At 36.8% G+C, this 25799-nt stretch overlaps 1 long non-coding RNA gene across 1 annotated transcript in view; it reads right to left on the reverse strand.

The window, feature by feature from the left end:
• Positions 1-13415: 13415 nt before the first annotated feature.
• LOC117076298 overlaps positions 13416-25799 on the reverse strand; it is a 144498-nt gene continuing 132114 nt past the window's right edge. Inside the window, exon 3 of the long non-coding RNA XR_004434309.1 lies at positions 13416-14057. This is a non-coding gene — a long non-coding RNA (uncharacterized LOC117076298). The remainder of the gene's footprint in view (positions 14058-25799) is intronic.

The following is a 25799-nucleotide window of genomic DNA, read 5'->3' on the forward strand; positions in this document are numbered from 1 at the left end:
GATTCTACTTTCTACCATCCCTTTAATATCTAAAACTATTATCTAGTGGATATTATATTTTACATATTAGTTTAGACAGAATTCATCATTTTTCTCTCTGCTATCACAAGGCACAAAATCAAACAAATATAATATGATCTCATGTTCAATAAGAAATTGAAGTCTTTTAAAAAGAGATAGAAAAGTTATTTCAAGAAGTAATCTAATCAACAGCATATATTTTATTGTGAGTTAAAGTTCATAAAATTTAGACATATTTTCTCATTTAACATTCATAGCAATCCTATGAAAGCTGAGACTCAGAAAGAGATTAAGTCACTAGTTCATAACTTTAGGTAACTCTCAAAATTATTTAGAATGTTAAAAAAACATACACACATATCCCTATTTTGGGGTCCCATACCAGAATGACTGAACCAAATCTCCAAAGGGTAGGATATGGGAATCTATACTTAAAAGAAAGTTCCAACTGATTCTGAAGGTGAGTCACATAGCCAGGGATTGTCCAGAAGTCTTCCGACTACAACCTATACTCCTTCCTCTATGTAACACTGCCACCCACTGACCAGAAGGCATTTCTTCAATCACTAAAGTCTGCAACAGTCCTAAGTGTCACCTAAGCAGGAAAAAAGACTCCAAAGTAGGGCTCACCTACAGAGAGCAGAAAAATCATCAAGATGATGCATATTCCTGAATAGCCTGTACAGCGCTTATCTCCCCGCGCACCTGTGCTTTATATTTTATTCAATAATCAGTCACTCACATATCATAATGAAATATGGTTAATGTATGGATAACCTCACTATGGACTGGCCCAGTCATCAGGCACACAGCAACGGTAAGGGGCAGTATGCAGATCAGGTACAGAATTATTCTTGAGTTTTCATGGGACAGAGTTTAAATTGTTTCTATTTTATGCTTTATTCCTGCTTTATCAGGTCATATTGTAAGAGAAACTTGGGAATCCAGTGATAATAATAATAAAGATAATAAGCATCATCATCATCAGTTATCTCTCTCTCAACTCATTCCATCACCAGATTCCGTCAATCATTCTTCTACAATCAACATCTGTGGTTGGCATATCGCTTGCTCTTGTTTATTACCCCTGTCCTAGTACAAGCTCTCATGGTTTGCCAATTCACATGACATGTTCTTTGTCTTCCCAGTCTCTTTTCTTTAATCTGTCCTCTGAACAACTACAAACATCATCTTCTGAAACACAGATTTGGCCATGTCATTTCCCATGACATATAAAATGAAGTACAAATGTCTCCCTCTGGGCTTCAGAACGCCCCCTTTCCCTTCGCCGCTCCCTGCCCCCACCGTGTAACCTTCATGATATAACTCTCATTACTCAATTCTGGGTATCCTTCCTACCTTGAAGTCACATTGGATTATTCATCTTATCTTATATAATTCCAAGCCTTCACTTTGATTACGCTCTACTCTCTAAAATGCCCTCTCCTAACCCATTCCATTTTTCAAAGTCAAAGTAATTCTTCAACGTTTTGTTTGTTTTGTGTTTTGTTTTGGTTTGGGTTTTTGAGACAAGTTTGCCTAGGCTGGAGTACAATGGCATGATCATGGCTCACCGCAGCCTCAATCTCCTGGGATCAAGTGATACTGCTGCCTCAGCTTCCCAAGTAGCTTCCAAGGACTGTCACATTAATTACAGTCCAGGCCTTCAAGACTGTGAGGAGCAAGCAGTGTAACTGTCTAACACACTCACCAGTCATACAATAAATGCTGCTGGTTCTTCTCTTGACAAAATGCCAAAAACCGATTTTGGACAGAAGATCAAAACAAGTAGCTTCTTCATTTTGACAAAAAAAAAAAAAAAAAAAAAAAAAAAAAGGTCATCCTGGTTGCATAGATTCAAAATAATATAAAATACTTGAAAAGATAATTTTATTTTCATTGTCACTTTTTTTTTTTTTTTGGAGATGGAGTCTCACTCTGTACCCCAGGCTGGAGTGCAATGGTATGATCTCGGCTCACTGCAACCTACACCTTCCAGGTTCAAGTGATTCTCCTGTCTCAGCCTCCCAAGTAGCTGGGACTACAGGCGCCCACTACCACGCCTGGCTAATTTTTGTATTTTTAGTAGAGATGGGGTTTCACCATGTTGGCCAGGCTGGTCTCAAACTCCTGACCTCAAGTGATCCACCTGCCTCCCAATGTGCTGGGATTATAGACGTGAGCCCCCACACCTGCCCTGTTGTCACTTTTTGTTATGATGTCACTGTTTCATTAGCTCATTCACAGAATACAATTAGAGTTAGTGATATCTACTATTTTAAAAATCTGATCCAACTGAACCATCTGATTTTCAGTTCACAGGCTATGTTCTGCTTTAATACTAAAGCAATGGCAGTAAACAATATGCATGGCTAAAAGCCAAAAATGTTTTTAAAATTTACTTTTCTCAGCTTATTTTGCAGAACTTTCCAATACGCCTATCCCAGAAAGCTATGAATCTATGAAGATGAAAATGTGGGTAACGGTATCTCATAAAAATTACATATTTACCCATTTAGCTTACATGGAATGAACTTCAAGTTTCTTTGTTTCTGTGTGCAAACATGAGCTGTATGATACTAGTAGTAATCTTTGACAATCTATTGTTGAAAATAAAAAACTATAAAATTTGTGAGGGAAAAAATATAGTAAAAGGTTGTTTGAAATGCCATCAATATAAATTATTTTATATAACTATAGAATTTTTTCAAGACTAGGACGAAAACATCTATAGAACAAAAATTACCAGTCAGCTACAGAAATAACTCTATCCTTTTTGTTGAGAACAGTATCTTGAAGCTAAAGCTGTAACATCCCAATAGCAAAATTTTGTATCTTACCACATGCCTAAACTAAATGAAACCTTCCTACAAAAAATAGAGACAAAACACAAAACCTCTATGAATGTTTCTCTACAGTCAATATTTGACTTGGTATGTACCCCTCAGTGGCTCCTTTTACTTTGAATATGAAAACAGCACAAAAAGAAAAAGACAGAGAGAGGGAGAAAGGGAAAGGAAAATGGAGATGGGAAGAGGGAGGGAGAGGGGAGGGGGAGACAGAGGGAAGGGAGGGAGGGAGAAGAATAAAAGAGAAAAGAAAAAGGATAAAGCATTGGTGAAGCATCTTAATGTATCTCATTTGATAATGTGAATGACTGAATTGATATACTTTTAATATTTTATCTTCTCAAATTGAAATTTTAAGCCTAAAAGTATTTTGCTGTAATTTAGAGCTGGCTATATAAATTTACTGTAAAACTTCCATAACTTCCATAACTGATAGTAGATTAGGCTAGGGATGTCAATCTAAGTCCAAAAGAATCAAATTTAGAAACCTATGTGAACCATGCCTTAATTTGGAATATTGCCCCCATTTAGGGAAGATCTATATGGTACACTTGATGATTGAGAAAGGAGTCAAGCTTGCAGGATTAGGGAGCTGATTTATTTAAATAAGAAGAAACAGTGTATTGTAAGCAAATTGCTTTAATTTAGAAAACTTTGTTGGTCATGTTTATTATGCTTTAGAATTTAACGATTACATCCTCTTCCCTTTCTCTCCTGTTAAACTCATAAGCAGAGTCAGATGTCAGCTAGGAGCCACCTAGCTGAGTATGACCACTTCAAATATTTTAGGGAGCATTTCAAATGAACACTCCCTATATCACTCAAATGAAAGAAAAACCAGCCTCTGCACTTCCCAAATAAAAACTCTAAGACTTCCTGGAAGATTTTTTTTTGCAAAAAAGCTATTCATATAATACATTGTAATAGACATTGGCTTTGTTCATCCAGGAAAAGTATGGGATTTGCTTTTGTTCTATGTTTAACTTGCATTTTTACTTTTACTTGTCATAATAGTAGCTGGTTTATTTTGTCCTTTTTTTTTTTTTTCTTTTTTTTTTTTTACAGGGAAGGGATGTTAGGGTGGATCTTGAAGAACAAATATAACCCAACCAGGGGAGAAAGAAGGTGAGAGCATTCCAGATGCAGGGGATAGTCTGAAAAAGTCAGGAAATCCAGGAAAAAAATACTGTGTTCAACAATAGTGATTTATTTAATTTGGCTGGAATATATAGGGAAAGAGAAAGTATAAGAGGGAAAGCTAAAAAGGTAGTTTAGGGAAGATTCAGAGAGAAGATATAGTCTACTCCAAAAAGAGTCAATTTTTATGTTTTACAGGATAGGCAACCACTGACATTTTAAGCAAAAGAATAAAGTCATAATTGTTTCTGAATGTCTACTATGGGGCAGGCACTGTGCTGGATACATGTGTTACCTCTTTAATCCACATTAAACTTCTTTGAGGTAAGTATTGTTAGGCTCATTTTATTGATCCACAAATGCAGAAACAAGTGGGAAAAAATATCTAACAACATGTAACTAGTGAATGGCAGATTTAAGATGTGAACCTCGGTTTGTATCTTTCCACAGACCCCCCATTACCTCATGATTCTTCATGGAAGGGAGATGATTTATTTGTGTTTTAAAAAGAGTAATTCTAGATTTACTATGAAAGACACTTGCAAAAGAAGACATAATTGAGGAAGGAAACCCAAATATGAAGCTGTTTTTGTAGCAAAGCAAATGAGAATCTGAGCCTGAAATAGGGCAGTAATCAAGGCAATGGGAAGGACAGGGTGAATAGGCAATACTTGGTGAGCAATTTGCTTCGATGAATAACTAATAGAGATCAATACAGGATACATCTGAGGTGATTGGACTGAGCTCCCAAAATTACAGCAATGTCCTTTGCTTTATCATATTGTCAATGAGGTCCTTCTATTACAAATGCTCATTAAACTATTTGGAAATAAAATATGGTAGCACTGGAGGAAGATTAAGACATACACTTTCAAGAGTTTCCACATGCAAAATAAATTATGTAATATTTTCAGTAGATAATGGTTTATTCCAATTACCATGTATATGAAACATTCCACGTGTTTTCTCTCAAAGCTCCCTTTTAACTTGGACAAAATCAGAGGCTTGCAAGACACCATCCAAGCTGAGAACAAAAAACAAGGATCAAGAAACTCAAAAGAATTGCAGCAAGTAATAGCTCTAAGGTCAAGCACATTTTACAGAAAGGAAACAAAACCAAAATCTAGGATTCAGGCCAGGAGATGAGCAAAGAAAAAAAAACAAACCTGTAAAACACAAAGGAAACCATCATGGGGATCCATAACACTAGACAGCATGGAGGCCTGTGATGAAATCAACAGTGGGTCAGGAATTCTGTGTCTTCCTGTGGGAGGTAGGTCTATGTGACTGATGGGATGATGGTAGTGTTCACTTCTTGTCAATAGAGAGAAAATTAGGACTGAAGATTTAAGGTAGCCAATCACTCTTTCAGCACATTTTTTTAGTTCAATCATCTTTGCCTTAACTCCTCAAAATGAGCGAAGATGTTTTCTCCTTTATTTTTATATAGAGAAAAATAATCAGAATGATGTAAATTTGAGATATTCTCCCATCCCACTAAACTATGTACTGCTATTCTAGTCAAACCTAGAAAGTGAAAAATTCAGTAGGCTTGGTTTAAGTCAGTAAGATCAACACATTCTGCTCTGGTTTCATCTTTTATCCTCTGCTTTGTAATCCTCAGCATGAATTAGCTATAAAAACAGATTGTACTCCTAGTCTAGTGCTTTTTTCTTAAATCCGTCAGTTAATGAGACAAACGACCCACTAGGAAGAGGTACCCATGTTCCCATAGGAAGAGATAGATAAGATACTTCCTAGAATGTTTCTTTGGCATAATTTTGACTAGATTGATTACAATTTATACTTTCTATAGGGGTAGTAAGAAGTGCTAAAGTAGTCTGGAAAAGAGTCTAATCATTAATCGATAAATTAACATGTTCATCAATAATGACACCTGCTATGTGCCATAAGCCTCAGTAGGAGATAGAACCACTGAAATGATAAATAATAAGGTAAAAATAAGCTCAAGTTAAAAGGGAGCTTTGAGAGAAAACACGTGGAATGTTTCATATACATGGTAATTGGAATAAACCATTATCTACTGAAAATATTACATAATTTATTTTGCATGTGGAAACTCTTGAAAGTGTATGTCTTAATCTTCCTCCAGTGCTACCATATTTTATTTCCAAATAGTTTAATGAGCATTTGTAATAGAAGGACCTCATCGACAAGGTAAAAAAATGCTCTTGGGAAGAAGGATGCAAATGGATTGTAGTAAAATAGACTATAAGCATTATAAAAGAAGTACAAAGGACAGACAAATAAGATTGTCTGATAGATGATCTGCCTAGGGGCTCTCTTCAGGTGCCTGGGAAAAAGTCAAATGGGACTGGTGGCTCTTCCTCTCCATAGTGAGAGACACTTTGCTTCTCAGCACTGTATGCAACCTCCCTGGGCATCACATCACATCAAGTTTTTCTCCTCTTGCAAGCCCTCTCTCTGCTGTCACCAAATCAGCTGGGTGCTGTCTACTCCCTTCCAAAGATCCTATTTAAAAAAACAAGGGGAGGTATTGGGGAGCAGTGAGGGCAAGCTACACCTGCCTCTTCACGGGATGCTATAAAGCTAACGAACCATGAGCATCCTGCCCCTTCTCCTTCTGTTCTTGTGGAATTCTTGGGGTTTATCTCAGCCTTCCCTTGACAGATAGGAAAAATGTGTTATGAGAGCTCAGAGGAGAGAGTAGTTTGATCGGTCCTGGAGGAAGTTTATGGCTTCAGAGACGTAAGAGGTACACAACAGAGTGGATTGAATTCAAAGTACACCAAATTATTTTGTGAACTTCTTGATCACTGGATGAATTGCATTCTCTGGAACTCACAAATAAATATAAACTCTGTTATTATTGGGGCCCAAAAGTGCTGGAATAAGTAGGTCTACTAATTACTAATATTACTTTGCTCACATCCATATCTTTTTACTTTAGCTATAGTTGTTGTCCAAAAATTATTCTTTTTGTTTGTTTTAGGAGATGTGGTAGAGACTATCTGTTCACCAGTCTCCCTGGCACCAGGAAGACTACATTTCCTAGTCCTTGTTAAAGTAGATGGCAAATATAGAAAATTCTATGGAAGTTACCACACAGTTAATATTTGACTGGATGTTTATTTTCCATTAGCTCTTTTACCTTAAATTTGCTGTGTTATCTCAAATTGTAACTTGATGTTTTACCTTGAATTATTAAGGCCATAAAACTGAGTTCTATTTGGTGAAATGTGAGCAGATAGGATAGTCACCAGTTCTAGGCCTCGCAATAAGACCTAATTGTTCTCTCTTCTCCACCCTCTTCCTTCTAGAAGGAGCACTGCTGGAAGCAAAAGAACTTACATTGGAAAGGCACATGAAGGAATTACCCAGAAAGGCCATGCATCTCACATTGGCATTTCTATGAGTGATCATAAAAGCCACTGAGATGAGGGAATTATTTGTTAGAGTCTCTAGGAAATTTTATCCTGATGAATATAAAGACATTGATATAAATTTAAATTTCTTTCAAAAAGTAACAGTTCCTTATCTCATCTCTAAGGAGATATGGATCCATCCTGGAAAAAGAAAAGAAAAGAAAAGAAAAAAAAATGGCAATTTCTCCATCACAAAGCGGTCTTACTCAGTTCCCATATTAGAGGTTATCTCTCTAACCCTGTGATGTTCTTTGAGATAGAGCTGACTGGAAAAGAAGATATAAGCTATAGATGAGAAAAATATGTGAAAAGCTTATTTCGGGCACAGTTTGGGAGACAAAATGCCAAAAACAACAAGAAAAAGGGAGGTGAGGGCCAAGAAGTAGGAAAAGAATAAGGGATGGAAAATTTTACAACGGATAAAAAAACTTCGTGAAATCAAGTTGGCCACGCAACATGTATTTTCCATTCATTTGCTTTAACTCAGTTTAGGGCTTCATCCCATACAGACATAAATGCTTTGAGGTTAAAATGGCCCAATCATCAAGTATTAGTCAGAATTCTAAGAAAATATAATCTACAGCTCTAGAAGGCATACCTGTGGTTACCTGGGATTCAGGCAGGAGGTGTGAATTTAGTACATACCAGAAAAAGTAGAGGCATGAACTCACAGGGCCAATTTCCCTAAAGGACCACATAGCTACCTATGAAATAATTCATCCTATGAGGAGAAAGTTTTGTGATGCACAAATTTGGCCTACAAACAGCTGGACAGAGCTAGCAGAAATAATACTTTAATTATGGCTGATGCCTGACACTCATATTGTACTTTGATGCAAGTCCCGAGTCTGAGGGAGAGGAGACAGCAATAAAATGTATGACAAACACTAAGAGGGCAAACTCCCTGAACATTCTGTGAAGCTTTGAGAACACATAGGAACAGTGTATCGCTCAAGAGATGGTAAGACATTCTTCCCATGTGGAGTTAGGATTAAACACTGATAGGACCAAGCCCACTGCACTGAAAATCAGATCAGTCTACAGCTAGAAAGAAGAATTGGAAGAGGTGTTTGCCTCATTAGATATCACCAACACCATTAGCAAACATTTACAGCAGCCTAATTCCTTATGGAAGAAGAGTGGTCTTCGATTGTCTCCCGTGGAATAATGTCCTTCTTCCTACCCAGGTTCTCATGATTTGACAAATAAAATTAAAAGATTAAAGTGGAAGCCAAAATATTACTGATACATGTAGGTCAAAGAAGACAGCATTGGGAAAGAATCAAAGGGGCTTGCTCGTTTAATGTAGAATTAGACCAACTTACTACCCAGTGGCAGGTAATGTTAGACTGGGGCAGAGTTCCCATTTGAGGGGCGTTCCAAGTGCAGAGGACGCAAAGTAAAATCATGCTTCTTCCTAAGAAGAAGAAGGAGGCAGGGGGGCTGGCTGAGTGTGACAGGAAACTAGAATGGGAAATAGAAGATAAAGATAATGAGTAACAGTTGTGGCCTCAAGAGTAAACACAGTGGTGGTGCTGGTGAAGCACTTCATTCCACTGACCTCTCGTAAGACTTCCCCAGAAAAATAGTTCTTCCAGAACCCAACAACAGCTATTTCCAGATGGATCTGAACTTGCTATATAAAGCAATAATATCTAGAAGATATGAAGGATAGATGGTATTATATATTGCAGTACAAAATCTCCCTTTAGAATTGAGGTGCCCTACCTCCAAGCATCCGGGAATTGTGGCTGCTAACAGCTCAATGATTAGTGTATTCCAGGAATTGCCTTTGACTTGCAAACACTGCCTTACCAGGTTCACATCTCCTCTTTGATAGCGGCCTGTAGTCAATAAGTGGTCAGATCACAGTCCAAAGATCTAGCCCCCTTGCCTCAACTGGGTCAGTTCTGAAAAGTCATTCCAGTTCCAAAGCTTCTGCTAGAATAATTTGAGATTTCTGATGCAATACATCATATATTTAAGATTTAATATGCATCTACTTCCAAAACATGAGTTTATCAGGTTATAAACTTAGCATATTATACAAAACAAGAGTTAAAATTAAATAAGGTAAAATTATCTAAAATGGAGATTTGTTCATTATTTATAAAAAGTATTTATTCAGGCTATTCTGCAAAAAGGGCACTGGGTTAGGTGCTGTGATCAGTCAACCACATATTCTGCAGTTAATATGACTATGGTTTGATCCAGAGATGGCATGTGCACAGCTAAGAGTAGCGTAAGAAGAGAAAAAGCCCATACAGTATTCACATCTCTAATAGATATCCGTTTTTTGATTCCAGAACAGCACTATTAGATAGAAAGAGATGTTACTATTCCTATTTTATAGACAATAAATCAAGGTTGAGCAAGGTAAAGTAATTTACCCAACTAGCAGAAAATTTGCTTTTTACCTTAAATCCCTTGTCTTTTTTCTTTTTACTACATTATGACAAATATTTGTTTGGATGATTTATTTGGAGTTGAGCTAAGGAGAAATATAACTGATGCTGATTTGAGGTAAGAGTGTTACCAGTTATCCAAATAGATGAGATAATATCTCAGTGAACATCGAAAAGCCTCTAAAGGACATGGAGTTTTATACCAGCTAACCATTTTGAGAATTTTATTCATCTTGCTTGATATCCTTAATTATCTTTTAAAATGTTTTTGAAATATTCAATGTCCCTGGGTTATGCTAGACACAATTTGCTAAATGTATCTTTCAAGCTTCATAGATTAGAATGATGACTTGGTTATTTGCAGACTCACTCCCTAAGTATTTCCACAATTTTGAAACTGTGACTTCACTGAAGGATGTCTATTTAATAGTAATCAACTCTAAAAATAAAGAACACAGAATTCTCTTTCCAAAATATTGAATTGCAAAATTAGACTTTTGACGAAGACCCTGCAGTGGTGGGTGAATCATCAAATGGAGGTTTACTTGACTTCTCAAGAAATAAAGAGTATAAAAACAAAGTGGAAAAAAAAAAGAAAGAAAAGGAGTGGCTGGAGGATTGTCTATTCTGGAGTTAGGCTAAGGAGAAATATAACTGATGCGATTTGAGGTAAGAGAGAGTTACCAGAAAGTAGCTGACCAGTGGGCCATTATTGACAGCGAGAAGAGTTCGCTTCCCCTTGATATCTGTGGATAGGCTAAGGGTCAGTTCTGGGAGAATCAATGCAAATAGGCAAAAGGGATGCTAAAATTACTGATGAGCAAGACAGACACTGGGCCAGGATCATGGGAAACACCTAAAAGGGGAAAGTGATGAGCTGGGAAGTGCACGCTGCTATCAAGGAGCCATCTGAGATGTAAAATTGTAGAAACAGAGTACTTGAAGCATCTTTTTAACTTCTGGTCAGAGATTTGTGGCAAAGCTGTCAAATCCTAAAACTGCCTTATCTCAAAAGTGAGCGGAAACCTCTGGTTCTTGAAGTGATAGTGAGGGAAGGAGAAGGAATAGGAACTGAAACAGGGGAATCAAGAAAAGAAGACGAAGAACCAAAAAGGAGTAAAGAATAAAGCCCAGCAAATGCCCCATCATGAAAAGTCAAAGGCAAGATGGACAAAATCAACCTGGTGAATGAAACAGCACATATGGACAACTGTTTCCCTTTTCTCTGCTTTTTTTTTTTTTTTTTTCTATCTCTGTGTGTGCCTAGGCCACCCAGGATTTATAAAACACGTGTGTGTGTGTGTGTGTGTGGTGTGTGTGTGTGTGTCTGTGTAACTTCATGTTTAGTCTGACATCTTACTAAACTCAATATACAGCTGGCAGCTAGAACCTAGATATGCACTCACCCAGCTTTAAGCATGCAGACAATGCCAGTGCCCCAGAGGAGGGCAGAGCTACCCTTCTATCCTGGGTCCCTGGATGACCTTGGGAAGTAGAGGATGTCTACCTGCCCTACTACTGGCAGGAGATGTTTCACCATTGCCTTTGGAGTCTCTTTGCTACCACCTTTACTCTAGTTAACACAGTAACATATTTATTATTATTGTGTTTTCCCTCCATATTAGAAAACAAAACAACCTATATCTCAAGGACTAATTGCAAAAAATAGCCACAAGGCAGAACATCATTTAATTAGAACACATGGCAGATGGTGATTTAAATTTTTTTCATTAAAACACTCAAGATGAGGCTGAAAATTTTCAGATAATAATAAAGCTGGTCGATTTCTTACATGCTATTAACTACGGAAAACTTAAGAAAGAGATAGACAATAGGATCTATATTGATGACTGAGTTTTAAAAATATATTACTACTCTAGAAAAAGCAACTCCAGAAAAGTATATAATTAATAGAATGTTTTAGCCTATGAGGCTGGATGCAGTGGCTCAAGCCTGTAATCCCAGCACTTTGGGAGGCCAAGGCAGGTGGATCGCAAGGTCAGGAGTTCGAGACCAGTCTGGCCAATATGGTGAAACCCCGTCTTTACTGAAAATACAAAAATTAGCCAGGCATAGTGGCACACACCTATAGTCCCAGCTACTTGGGAGGCTGAGGCAGGAGAATCGCTTGAACCCGGGAGACAGAAGTAGCAGTGAGCTGAGATTGTGCCACTGCACTCCAGCCTGGGCAACAGAGCAAGACTCCACCTCAAAAAACAGAATGTTTTAGCCTACTTGATAATCAATTATTCTGGTGTGCATGACTGGTAGCTGTGACCATAGCCTGACAAACTTGAACAGCTAGCACTAACTAAATTCTATTAAAATCATGTCCATTACAATTTAATAAGTATAGAACAACGTTTGCTGATATTTTGCAGTGACTTGATAAATAATAATGATAATCCTCCATACTACCCAGAAGGTCTGGTCTCTTTCTCCATACATCCTACTAAAAAGTATTAGATGCCTTACAGGATTCACAAGTGTTCCAAAAATAAGTTTCAGGTGAGCAAAACTACTTAATCCCTCAGGTCCCGGGTCTGGTCAGGTTGGGCATGAGGTAGCCCAAATCCCAGGGCTGGCCTATCACCCTTGACAGTATGCACCACAGTGATATCAACACATTTTATTTTTTTATTTTGTAATATGAACCATGACATGAAAAGGGTAGGAAGATACTGACTTAGAGTTTTCTAAACATGTCCCCCAAATTATTCAATTATTCAGCTTTTTTTTTTTTTTTTTTTTTGAGACGGAGTCTCACTCTGTCGCCCAGGCTGGAGTGCAGTGGCGCGATCTGGGCTCACTGCAAGCTCCGCCTCCCGGGTTCACGCCATTCTCCTGCCTCAGGCTCCTGAGTAGCTGGGATTACAGGCACCCGCCACCTCACCCGGCTAGTTTTTTGTATTTTTTAGTAGAGACGGGGTATTAAGCTTTTTTAAATGACCATTTTCATTTTCATACTTTATATCTCCACATCGTCTATCATCCTCAGTGATATACATGTGACCTTATGCCAAATGTTGTCTATTTGTGAAACAAACAAAAATACCAACTGAAACTTATTGTATTTCCCCCTTTAAGTGGCCTCCTCATCATTACTTCGATTTTCCTTCTTTTCTGCATGGGCCATATTGCAACAGAACAGATCATCCTTTCGACTAAAATTTAAAACTAAAAGCTCTTAACCACTCATTTCCCTTTCAGACAAGCTCACTGGGAACGACGCAAAGGGAGATTTTTGTGTGACTCCTCCTGTGGTCAGAATTCAGCCCCTTTCTTTCACATTCTTCTTATGGTTCAGAGCCTTTTTCTATGAGCTGTGGTTTCTGTTTCTCTCATAGGGGCGTTTGTTCATCCAGTGTCTGAAGTAGGATGATGTTATATTTCTGCTAGGTTGTCTTCCAAAGATGAATCTCCTTGGCCTGGGTTACTTTCCTTTTCCATTTATTAAAATGAACCTACACCTCAGACTCCAGGACATAATTATGACAGAAACAGTTTCTAATTACAGCAGTTCACATTTATTCCAGGAAGATGCCTGACTTTAACAACTTTGCTTTACTCACATAAAGCAAAAGCTAAATCCACGCTTTTAGTTGTATAATAAAAAGAATGTCACTGATAAAATGAAGCATCTTCCTTTAATGCCCTGAAGTCTAAATTGAGAATATGTACAAAAGTCTCTGAGGGCTCCTGACCATAAGAAGGAACATTACTCAGTCAATAAGGACCTATTAAATATCTGTTCTACTCCAGTAGTGTCTGAGAGGAAATGTGAGGGAGGAAAGCATTATAAAGGGGCTTTCTGCCTAAGTGATTTCTCATCCATTCTAGGAGAGGGAAACAAAAATCCACCCTACTGTATTCCACTCTCTGGAATCCTAGAATGTCATATCTAGAAAGGAGATCAGAGGTTGTCTAACCTACTCTTCCCATTTGTAGATTATGAAGCCCCAGTGCAAAGATATTAAATGGTTTATTCTAGGACACCCAAGTAATAAACTCACAACGGGAAAAATAAAAATGAGTAGACAGAGCACAGGAGCCTGCCTCAGATGCAAAAGTTTCGTAACTGTTCCATGCTGTCTCCCTGACTCTCTTGGTCCATTTATGTAACTATAACAGAATAGCTGAGACTGGGTAATTTATAAAGAACAGAAATTTATTTCTTATCAGTCTGGAGGCTGGGAAGTCCAAGATCATGATGTCAGCATCTGATGAGGGCTTTCTTCCTGCATCATCCCATGGCAGAAGGCAGAAAGGCCAAGAGAGGGCAAGGACAAGGGAGAGAGAAAATAAAAAAGGGTCAAACTCCCCCTTTTATAACAAACCTACTTTTGCAACAACTGTATTAATTCATTTACTCAGCCCTCATGGCCTGTTTACCTCTCATTAGGCCCCACTTCCCAAAACTGTTGCTTTGAGGATTAAGTTTCCAACACATGCTTTTGGGAAGACACATTCAAATCATAGCACTGACTAAAACTGGCACATAAAATTGTAACTTGGTAACTATTTCAGTAATACTTTGGAAATACAATGCTCTAGTAATATTCAGTAATGCAATGCTCAGACTGTTGCCTGTTTTCATTAACCACCCTAGAACAGAACAGTTTACTGTGTACGGAATTATACATCCATAGCAGAGCTATGGTTTACCAACGTTCTCAAGGTGAAAGTGTCAATAACACTATATGAACTGTCGAACAGTAACTACTAGAACTTCACTGTGTATCTAGCTAGCAAGTCTTCTGCATACCAGCATCAGGTAAATTGCTTTATTGCAACTCCTCATAACAGTCCCTAATAGCCAATACACTGATCTACCACTTAGATATTTCCAATTATCTCATAGTCTATCAGTGTAATTTGGTGAGCTATTATCCTCAGAGTTGGAAAAAAAGCAAAACTCTACTAGACATTTCTGAGAAAATTGCTGCCAGCAATTTGAATATGTTGCATTGATTAAGTGAATTGAGCAAAATTGCTCTTCTCTTTTACTTTTCCCTCATCTTTATTCTACTTTTCTATCATTTCTCACCTTTCTCTCTACCTGCCCTTACCCTTAATCAGTACCTGCTTTGATTCATTAGAAAAGCATTTTTCATTTCCACAGCATTAAATTGTCCACCTTCGGGGCATTTAATCATTACCTGTTTTTCAAAATGACTTGTGTGACCTACACCTAAACACTGCCAGTGAAAAATGGTCTAGATCTTCTTTTGTGCCCCCGCTCTCCCCAAACAAGGCTTATCATGGCACTGCTAACATACATTTGTTTAATTTATTTAAGTGATACTGCAATGGACTGTAATATCTTTGAAGGCAAAATGTCATATTCATTTTTGCATCTCCACTCCCTATCATTCCTGGCAAATACGCATGTTTGCAAAATGAATGATAATATCACTCAACTCATCAATAACCTTGAACAACAGTGTTCAAAGTTATAATACTTGGTTGGAATACTTGGGTTGGAAATGTGAAAGGAAGACAAAAACTAAACAGTCCTTATGGGTAGCTAAAAGAGAGGAGAAAGGGAAAAACATTCTCCTTTGGTTCAGTAGCAGTTTTCCATGGAATAGAAAACATTGCAATCTTTACTCGGATATTATATGTTTCTCTGAATGAAAGTCTTATTTTGTGTTGCATTATTTTCATCATTTGCAGTAAATGTACGCACTTTTTAATGAAGCGTCTTTGTGTTTAATCTTACTGTTCTCTTACCATAATTACCGTATATCCAATAGAAAGGGCTTTTCCTCAGAGCAGATTAGAATCATAGGGGACAGAAGGAATATGGGTGGGAAAGAGAAGACGTTCTGCATAAGAAAGGGTACAAAGTTGCTATAGCAGTTCTTGAAAGAAACTGATAGCTACAAATGGAGAAAAGAAAGAAAGAATAAAGGAGAGAAAAGGGCCAGAAAACTCAATAGGGATAGGGAGCAGGAGGGGCAGGGAGGAGGAGGGGTAGAGAGGAGGCGGGAGGAGGTGGTGCAGTGAAGGGGCATGCGCATGTCTATTGCTTCATTTGAGGTTGTTTGCCTTGTTATATTGTAAAGCTCTTCATTTCATCCAATTTACAACACACATACACACAGTTGGGTACATTTCCCTTCATAACATCTACTTATTTCTCTAAGAAATGTTTTGTGTGGATGGAGACACATTTTTTAATTGTTGTTAAGAAAGTGAGGAGGAGACTAAGCTTACCTATGTCGAGGTGCTAACGATTAAGCAAAGCTTCTAATGATATAGGAAAAAGAAACTTAAGAAGCAGTGGAAACCATGAAATATAAGCTCTCCAGCTCTCCCCGCTCCCAGAATTCACAGAACACTAGGTTTTAGATTTACGCAGGCTATGAATTGAAGTTTCAGGGTTATTTTTATCTAGGACGTAGGCAAGAAGAAAGCCTCAAGAGAAGTGGATTATACGTAGTTCCTAAGAAGAAATTCTCTAATATGAACTGAAATACAATTATTAAAAGATGATTCCAGAGAAACAGATAGATTTATGCATAGAAATTTTACCAAACTGAACTCAGAACTGTCCTTGACTTTAGATATCCAACCTGTGTTTTCTTTACTTTTAAAGACACTTAGAAAATGCATCGAAGAAAAGTTGAAGATGTTTCTGGTTGTTTACAAGAAACTGTTTCAAGTGATGAATAACAGAGGCTAGACTTTAATCCCATTTGCGACAAGAACATTTGTTCTCTTTCTTCAATGAGTGATTGTGAAGTGACAGAAAGAAGTGGGAATTAAATCTCAACAAAAGTGACTTTCTCAGTTGTGTCTTATGAAGTATAGATTTCCTAGAAGTGGTTTTCATAATGGAACACAATTTTGGACTTCATGGAAATCAAAGTATCACTTTAAATCTCTCAGAACTCTATGGTTCCTGTTGGATATTTCAGACCCTCAAAATTTAATCTGGAAGTTAAACGTAACAATCCATAAAAGAAGTCCTTTATTGTTTGCAAAAAAACCCTAAAACTGTCAATTTTATTATTTTGGAAACTTTCTTCATATTGTAAGTGGTGGCCATGAGGGCTAGTTTTAGGTGTAAGCTTAGCTAGGTTATGGCACACAGTTACCCAGTGAAACAGGAATCTAGACATTGTTTCAAAAAGGTATTTTGTAGATATGTCTAACATCTACAATCAGTTTAAATAAAGGAGATCATCCTCAATAATGTGGGTGAGCCTTAGTCATCCATTCAGTTGAAAGTCCTTACCAGCAAAATTGAGGTTACCCTCAGGAAGAAGAAATTCATGCTGAAGACTGCACCATCAGCTTCTGCCTGAGAGTTTGCAGTGTGCTTGCTTGTCCTACAGATTCAGACTTGCAGACCCCCACAATCACAGGAGTGAATTCCTTGAATATATGTATTTCATAAATAAATATACATGTAACCATACATATATAATCATATATATTATATAATGTTTGTATCCTACTAGTTCTGTTTGTATGGCGAACTCTGACTGATACAGTGGACAAATACTATTGACAATAGGCTTGCATAATACTAACAAGAACAGATGTGAGAGAGATGGTTATCCTAGCAAACTAATTTAATTGTTAAGTTTTTTAGATAACAGACACATAAAAATATATTCTTGAGCTAAGAAAATAAACAAAAGCCAATTAAAACATGAAGTCAAGCAATATGAAAAGATAATTTGATTACTACCCAGCCTACATCTTAGGATTGTATGGAACAATAATCATCTTGGAGAAAAATATGCTACTTCATATAGTAATAAAATACATGTCTTACTCCACCTCCCCCCCCGCCCAAATTATAATCTCCTAGAAGGCAAAGAACACATCTTCATTTTAGGATGCCTTACTCATGGTAAGTACACGATAAATGGTTGCTAGATTTAAAAACTGAATACATTTGTATCCTGAGTGTTATTCAACACCTATTGACTAGATGCCTTCTATGTTCCAGCACTGTGCAAAGTTTTGGGAGCAAAGTGGTACATACATTACGTCCTCCCCTCATGGAATTGTGCTGTGGCTTACCTGACCTAGTGACTGACACAGGTGCCTAGGGATGGCATTGCCCAGGTATCATTAAAAGGCTGCTGCTGCCTTTAGCAGTTCTCTGCAAATCTGGTATGCTAAGTTCAAACGGAAAATGGGTAAAGGGTGTGATTAAGTGATCTTTTCTTAATCAAGGCTACTGTTGAGTCCAGTGATGAGAATCAGGCACAGCCTCTCTTTTACATATAGGTAACATAACTGCAACAATAAATAAACATTTATAGAAAAGTCAAAAAAGAGAAAAAAAAATTATCCTGATTTATGTCAAACTCAGAAATTAGTAGTTTATTTCCCAGAACATTTAGTTTGCCTTCTTAACTATTATCTACTTAAACCATTTTGTAGAGACAATATGGAGATAAGGACATGGCCAGAGTTGTCAGACAGACCCAAACCTAAAGCCTAGCATCACCAACAGCTATGTGACTTTGGACAAGTTGCTTCACATATCTGAACCTCAGTGTTACCAACTATAAAATGAGAACAATACCTGACTTCCAGCCTGCATGTGTAGGTGTGTGTGATCGTGTGACAAAGTACTGTGAGTAAACCTAGCAGCTCAATGCCTAGCATTTGGAAAGTTAACAATAAACGGTAATTAGATTGATGTAGTACTTTACATTTTAAGGCTATACAACCTCTGGGATGACAATTTCCATTAGCAAAGTTACCAGTTCAAAGGCATTTCCCTTCTTGTGACTTTCAGAATGTGCTCAAACCATTATTTTTTCCAAGGGAAAATCTCCAGTATGTTATGGAAACACTATAAAGAGGAATTTCCAGGAAAAAAATATAAATATAGATAACAGTAATAGATGTATATAGACTCATAAGAACTGTAGACTCTTAGACCAGGAGGAAATACTGAAGATCATTTAGGTCTCATTTTATAAAATTTAGAAAAGCAAAATAACCTCTTTAAGAGCCCTAAGTAGTTAACAGTAATGTGAAGACAACCGATCAGTTTTAGAGATAGACCATAATCTACTACCTATAATTTATCTGTATACTTTAGAATTATTATTTTCAAAGGGGTAAATGCAATTCCCAAAACAATAGCTCATACTTGGGTTGTCTCTGTAAAAATTACAAAGACAATTGCTTTTCCTCTATGATAACTCACACTTATTCACAGCTAACTCTATACTCCGACTTTCAGAGACAGTATCTCTCTCCAGGACGCTGGTCAATACATGAGAGGTACAGGGGATTGTAAGCGAGTGGCCAGTCGTTTGTTGTTTACCATGTGCCAGGCTCTGCCTATGCTTTCTCATTTAATCCTCACCCACAACCCTTTAAAATGCATGCTTTTATTTTCAACATTGTCCAAATGGGTTAATTAAGGCTTATCGAGATTAGGTAGTTTGTTCACATTCACACTGCTACCAAGTAGGAAAGCAAGATTTAAAGCTATTCTGTCTGACTCCAGAGGCCACAGAGATATCGAGTGTTTCTTGACACTACAAATTGCTAAATTCGTCCCTTCTATCTTATATTCTAATGTCCAGGCTTCCCTGTCCAATCCATGATAAATTATGCTGAATGCATGACTTGATTCTCTAGCTAGTTGACTGGAAATTATAGTCACATAAACCAAAAGAAGAAACCAGCCCAGAGTTTTTTGCTGATATAGTTGAATAGTGGGTATGGATGTCCCCTGGGCCTTGTGCTCCTGCAGATGGATGAATCGGGAGTGCAGCCTCTCTGGTGTGTAAACAGAACCACCCAACAGGAGGGTCTATGTCCTGTGGGACCTGAACAGAATAATCAAAATGTTCATATCCCTAAGGAAATGGCATTGCCCAAGTGCCTTCAAAAGGCTGCCACCTTTAGCAGTTCTCTGCAAATTTGGTATGCTAAGTTCCAATAGAAAATGGGCAGATGGTGTGATGAAGTGATATTTTCTTATTGAAGGCTACTGCAGGGCACAATGATGAGAATCAAGCAGAGCATCACTCTTACATATAAGTAACATAAATGCAATAGTAAATAACACTTGTATAGAGCTGTTCATTCGGAAAGGGGTACAGAAACTGAAATCAGAAATTTGCTTCCACCTCACATTAGCCATATAACCTTGGGCTTCACAGTGACTCTGGATGAACTTTGGTGTCTTTTTATATGATGGAACTAGTTTCATTTACTTTTATTTATGGATTATTCTGTTATGTCTACCAAATAAGAATGTTTTGGACATGGATGGGAAAAACACACAGTGCAATACAAATATCTGATATTGTTACTAATAACTAGAATTTGAAAACAAGTTTTCTTACATTTTTTAAATGAATGTTCATAGACAGTTTATTGAGATTGATACAAACCGCTCGAGATCATTGTTGTCACTTAGTGTTAAAGGAAAGCCCTCCTGTCCAGAGCACATCACCCACCTCCAAATGGTAGAACATGAAGAAACTTTTACACATGATCCTTCCAAGCCTTGTGATTATACACCTTGGAAAATAAAGGTTGCTCAAACCCACATAGCTTACCCAAAACAAAAGGAAACTAGAGTTCAGTTCTCCAGGGGTGCAGTCTGGTACTTTTAAGGATTTTACCTCTTTTCTATATTTTTATTATTAAAATATAATATTTGTTTAAAATAATCTAAAAGAAATTTTCATGATTTTTTCTAGTGGTGTCTAATGGGCCAGACAGCATTCTGAAAGCATCACAGGATGATCCAGATGAAAAGATAAGTAACCATCAGAGCAGCTTAGAGAGATAAGATCACAAATCAGTACCCAAAAATGACAATCATTAATTTTGTCACTAAATGACATGACAATAAACGGTATGACTCTTTTCCATTTTTTCTGTGGTTATTCAAGAGGTAAGAAGGGGATCCCACCCTTAGTAAACTTCTGGGAAAAAAAAGAGACATAATGATGCATTTTTTCCCTCAAGTTTATTTATAACCCAAAGATGGTAACAAGCTTTTTAAGGGTGTTAATCACCCATGTTTCCTTCTTAAACACTCTTATTTTTACTTCCACCCACAGGAAAAAAAAAAAATTTATAAATAAGATTAGTCACTGAATAAAAGGAAGTAACTAAGGCTAGAGATTGCTTAATTATTTCATGTGTTAAGAAACTTTAAATTACTCCAATAAATTAAAAATTCATAATTGAACATTTTATGACTGTAGATGCATTCTTGGAGTTAGAAAATACCTAAAGAGAGTCTCTCCTTCAATCTTTCACTTGACGAAAATATAATCTCTATGAAATTCCACACAAAAAGCCATTTGGCAGCTATCAGAAAATATCTAGTAACGAGACACTCCGTAATGGGGCATGGGGTCTAGCAGTTGGGAAACTCACTTCATTTACGTACTGGATATATATTTATGTAAAATAATAATTATTTAGAAATCTGACCCCACCATTTGGTTACATTGCTGTATGCACCCACAGTATTCCACATAACTCCCCTCTCAGCATTTGCCTGTCTTTTTAAGTATTATTATCTCACTCCTTCAACTCAGAGAATGCGCCTGTCTTGTTCCTCCCTCTTTCTCCAGCACCTAACATACTGCCTAGCAATGGATGCTTAATAAATATTTCTTGATTCAGTGCATAACAGTTTAAGTACATGTCCTAGAGATTTTCAGAATAAATCAAAGCATTTTTCACAACATCCTTTTTATATTATATGATATTTAACAGATCTCTTTTCCAGAATCAACAACCCCATATTTTGTGGCCACTTGTGACCTGACTGGTCCCAGAGTCTGCTCTGTTGAAGTCATTGTCTCCAGAATATGACTCATTTAGTCAAAATCCCCTTCAAGGTGTTACAAAGATTGAGAATAGGGTACTCCAGCAGAATACAGTGAAACTATTATCTCCTTTGATACCACCTCACTGCCAACAAATGCTGTTTATGCTTGTATCTCTTTCCTATTTAATCACATAATATTCTTTGGACTATATTGCATTGAGGTCCTATTCACTTTCATGTGAATTTATTTGAAGGATGCTCTCCTCATTGTTTGAAACTAAATATAAGATTTGAATTTTCTTGCTAACTTTTTCAGTTTATATTTCATATTAATAAGAACAGTGTTTATTCTTGATACTCTCATTTCACTCTCAAGATGCCCCTGCCCTCCCACACATTAACGACAATGTTAGTGTCACACACACCCTGGAAAGGACTCAAATTGAAGGAAGTGATCATGCTGATAATACAGAACCAAAGTTTTGAAAATTTGCCTGTCATTTTAGAGAAAATAGTCCCTATGTCCAGCATGAATGTGAGCACAGTTCTATGTATAGCAGCCCCAAGGTAATGAACAGACACGAATCATCTGACACAAATCAACACAAGAGGCAACTTCTGATAGATTCAAAAAGTTAAAGCTTTTTACAGATGATAGCCAAGTAAAGAGTTTTTTCAAATCTAAACTGTTTTTCCATTAAATCTGCATTACCGTTTAAATACTCACTTTTGTTCCAGATAGCCCCGTAAGAATTCCCAATTAAAGTCAATAACTTTCACCAACTCCTGTTCTCATTGCCTTTATCCAGTCTATCTATCCTCTCATGTCATTCTACAAAGTGTCAGTAAGATTCTTTTTTCTCTTTATATTCTTGGCTCAATTTATTTAATAAACACTAATTAACATCTTACCATGTATTTGTTGTAGGGGTACAGCAAATTTATTTATATTCCCATCTCATTCTAGAAGGTAATATAAGTGAATTATAAGGTTACAAAAAAAAAAAGAAATGGAAGGAAAGAAAGGAAAGAAGGAAAGGAAAGGAAAGGAAAAAGGAAAGGAAACAGGAAAGGAAAAGGAAAGGAAAGGAAAGGAAATCCAAATAGGAGCAACTAGCAAATGGGAGAAAAATAAGACAAAGACCTAAAATGGAATCAAGAATGAGGCTTAAAATCCATCCCATGAAGACCTACAAATTTCCTTCAGCTGAAGCAAAGTTAACTTTAACTTTTTGGACAGTCAAGGGAAAATGGAAAAACCTGATTAATTTCAAAATCAAAAGTGTTTCTAACATAAAAACATAATTGCTCAGAAGTACCATTCTCCTTAGTCCTAAAAGCAAAAAAAGTGTTTTCCTCCTAAGGGTTTGTATAAAAACAGTATCTTCCCTTTTTAAAAAAAAAAAAAAAAAAAAATACCCTGAGTTTCTAACTACTTTCCTATTTATTTCTCCTTGCTCGCAGACACTCTTGAAAACGATAGTCTACCCTTGCTGATTTCATTTACTCACTTCATATTCATTTTTCAACTCACTGCACTGAAAGTCCCATCCTTATATCTTCTCTGAAACTGCCTGGTAAATGAAGTTAAGTGCTCCATAACTTCACACTAATATTTGTGGCAAAATACTGTCATCTACTTCATGTATATCCAGTTTCTCTCTTTTTCAAGCTATCTTGCATATTATAGCCAGAACAGTTTGCATTAAGAACTGACCTAATGTGGTTGCTCTTCTGCTCAAGGACCTACTGAATAGCAACCACATCAAACCTGAACCCTTTCTTCCACTTTCTAAGGTTTCCATATTCAACTCCCCGCCATACTCTAACATATACTCTAAATCATGAGGAGTGGCATGTTTGACTCCTAATCCGTATATGTCCCCTATCTTTGAAGCCTCAGTATCCCCAATCACATGTTCAGCCCTGTCTCTAGGCTCTGAACAACACTGCACTTGAAACAGGGGAATACGAACATTCTTCTGTTGATCATTTCTCTGGCAGTATGTTGCTCTGGTCTCGCTGCTTGCTTATATTCCAGCCTTATAACTGAATAACTTTCATTTGTTTTCTTACTACTAGTATCTCATACTGACTTAATTTACTGAGTACCCAGGCACTGATACTAAGCCTTCACTGACTGAGCTCCACTTATTTCCCGCCCTCCTGACTGTTTATTGACTGCTGCTTCAAGCTCCACTGATAGGTGACCTTTTTCCAACTTGACTTGCATTTGTTTTGGCCCCTTGATTAGAACTACCCACTTTCCTTTCTTCTAACAGTCAAACATCCTGGTTTCACACACTGCCCAATGTGTTCACTTTTCAGATGACCTTGATTCCATATCCTAGAGATGGCCTGGACTGGAGCCCATTGATTCTAGCTCCTGAAGTTCTGCAGTCTGGCTCATCTTGTAAACAGAAAATCCCAGCCTCCTCATTGTAGACTCCACAGAGGCATTTATTCTACTCTCATGTGTTTTTCTGCAGTCTTTGTTTGCAGTCTTGTTTGTTTTGCAGTCTTTCTTTTTTAGAATGCTATACCTCTTTTCTCCAAAGCCAAATTGATCCTTCAAATCCCAGTTCAAGTCCCACTTCAAGAATATTCCAGTTTTTAACTAGTGTACCATCTCTGAACAATATAATAGCTCGAATCTGCACTGCACAATGTTTTATCCTTCTTTACTCCCTCAACTCCAGGTACGTAATGCAATTGTTGCTAATAACTTAGTAGTTACAAAACATATATTTAATTCAAGTATTAATTATATTTTAATACTCAGGAGACTTCAAAATAGGAAAGTTATGTGAGATTTTTATAAAACAAATTACAAAATATTGGACTATAAATTTAACCCCAAATAGATAGAGATAGATACACAGATAGAGCATTTACATGATGCCAACGATGTAGAAAAATTTAGCCACAAGCTTTCAATCATCTTCCAACATAAATTTTATTCTGCTATTGAGGTATTTCTAGAGAATCTATACTAAGAAGACCTAAAGACATATTGGAAAGAGTCAAATGTAAATCCTATAATGTAAGGAGGTTTTGGATGAACTGCTTTAGGTTATATTCTCTCTCAAGAGGTTACAATGCTTGTTCTAATATATGATGGTGTCAATTTCTTACACATTTTTAAAAGTATCAAAGTATTTAGCATCATATGCCCAAACTTGCAACAAACTATATTTAGTATTTTTTATTCAAAATATAAACTACTAAAAATTTTTTGATGGATTAACAGAAAGGAACTATGTTTACAACACAAAATAAAAGGAGATAGCCAGACTAGATATCTAGAATCTATCTAGTTTTATAATTGTAAAATTCCAGGAAATACCAAATCATGCTGACAACAGATTTTTGAGATAAATTTTGTTTCAATAATGTATAGACTGTATGCAAAGAAATGGACCTGGATAATGTTTTTTGATGGTTTCTAACTTTATTCCAAGTCTACAGTCTTTGTGAGCAGAGGACTAAATTGAACCTGGGCTCCACCAAGAAAAAAATAGGTGACCTAGGACAAGTCATTTAACTTCTTTAGTTTATTTATTCACTTATACAGATAACAATGATAAATGCCCTGTCTTCCTCAAGACCGTATAATAAAAAAACTGTGTTAAAAACTTATATCAAAATGTTTCACAAGTAATGTTTTACATAACATTTAATTATTATGAGTAAATAGAACCATTTAAAAACTAAATCTTTCAAGATTATATTCATTCAAATGGAAATAGCTAAATTTGTGCATGAATATCAGATGACTTCTTCCTGCCTTGGTTACTAATGAATGGCCAAGCTTGTTTCCGTAAATAAATGGGCACTAGGATGTTTTTTTAAAAATACATGTGGCTCAAGATTAGACTTCTTCCGCTTTGTGGTATCACATGTCTGACCACAGCAACTATTTTAAATCATGGTCTATGATTTTTAATGACATCTAACCCACACAAAGGGTCATCATTCTTAACTAGATGTGTGTGACGTGCTTAATTGCAATGTGTTTTTTTGTGTGTGTTCTTGTTTTTCTCTTTATCATTTTAACATGCATTTCTATAATACTTTGGTAATCTTGAAAACACTCAGGTCACCTTACAACATCGAGACAGGCATAGACCACTGTTTCCTTAAGTCTATAAAGTTTTGTTATAAAAATTGGCTAGCCAACTGTTCTTGGCCTAAC

This window comes from Trachypithecus francoisi, unplaced genomic scaffold (genome assembly GCF_009764315.1).
Source record: "Trachypithecus francoisi isolate TF-2019V2 unplaced genomic scaffold, Tfra_2.0 Lachesis_group5, whole genome shotgun sequence".
Classification (NCBI taxonomy): domain Eukaryota; kingdom Metazoa; phylum Chordata; class Mammalia; order Primates; family Cercopithecidae; genus Trachypithecus; species Trachypithecus francoisi.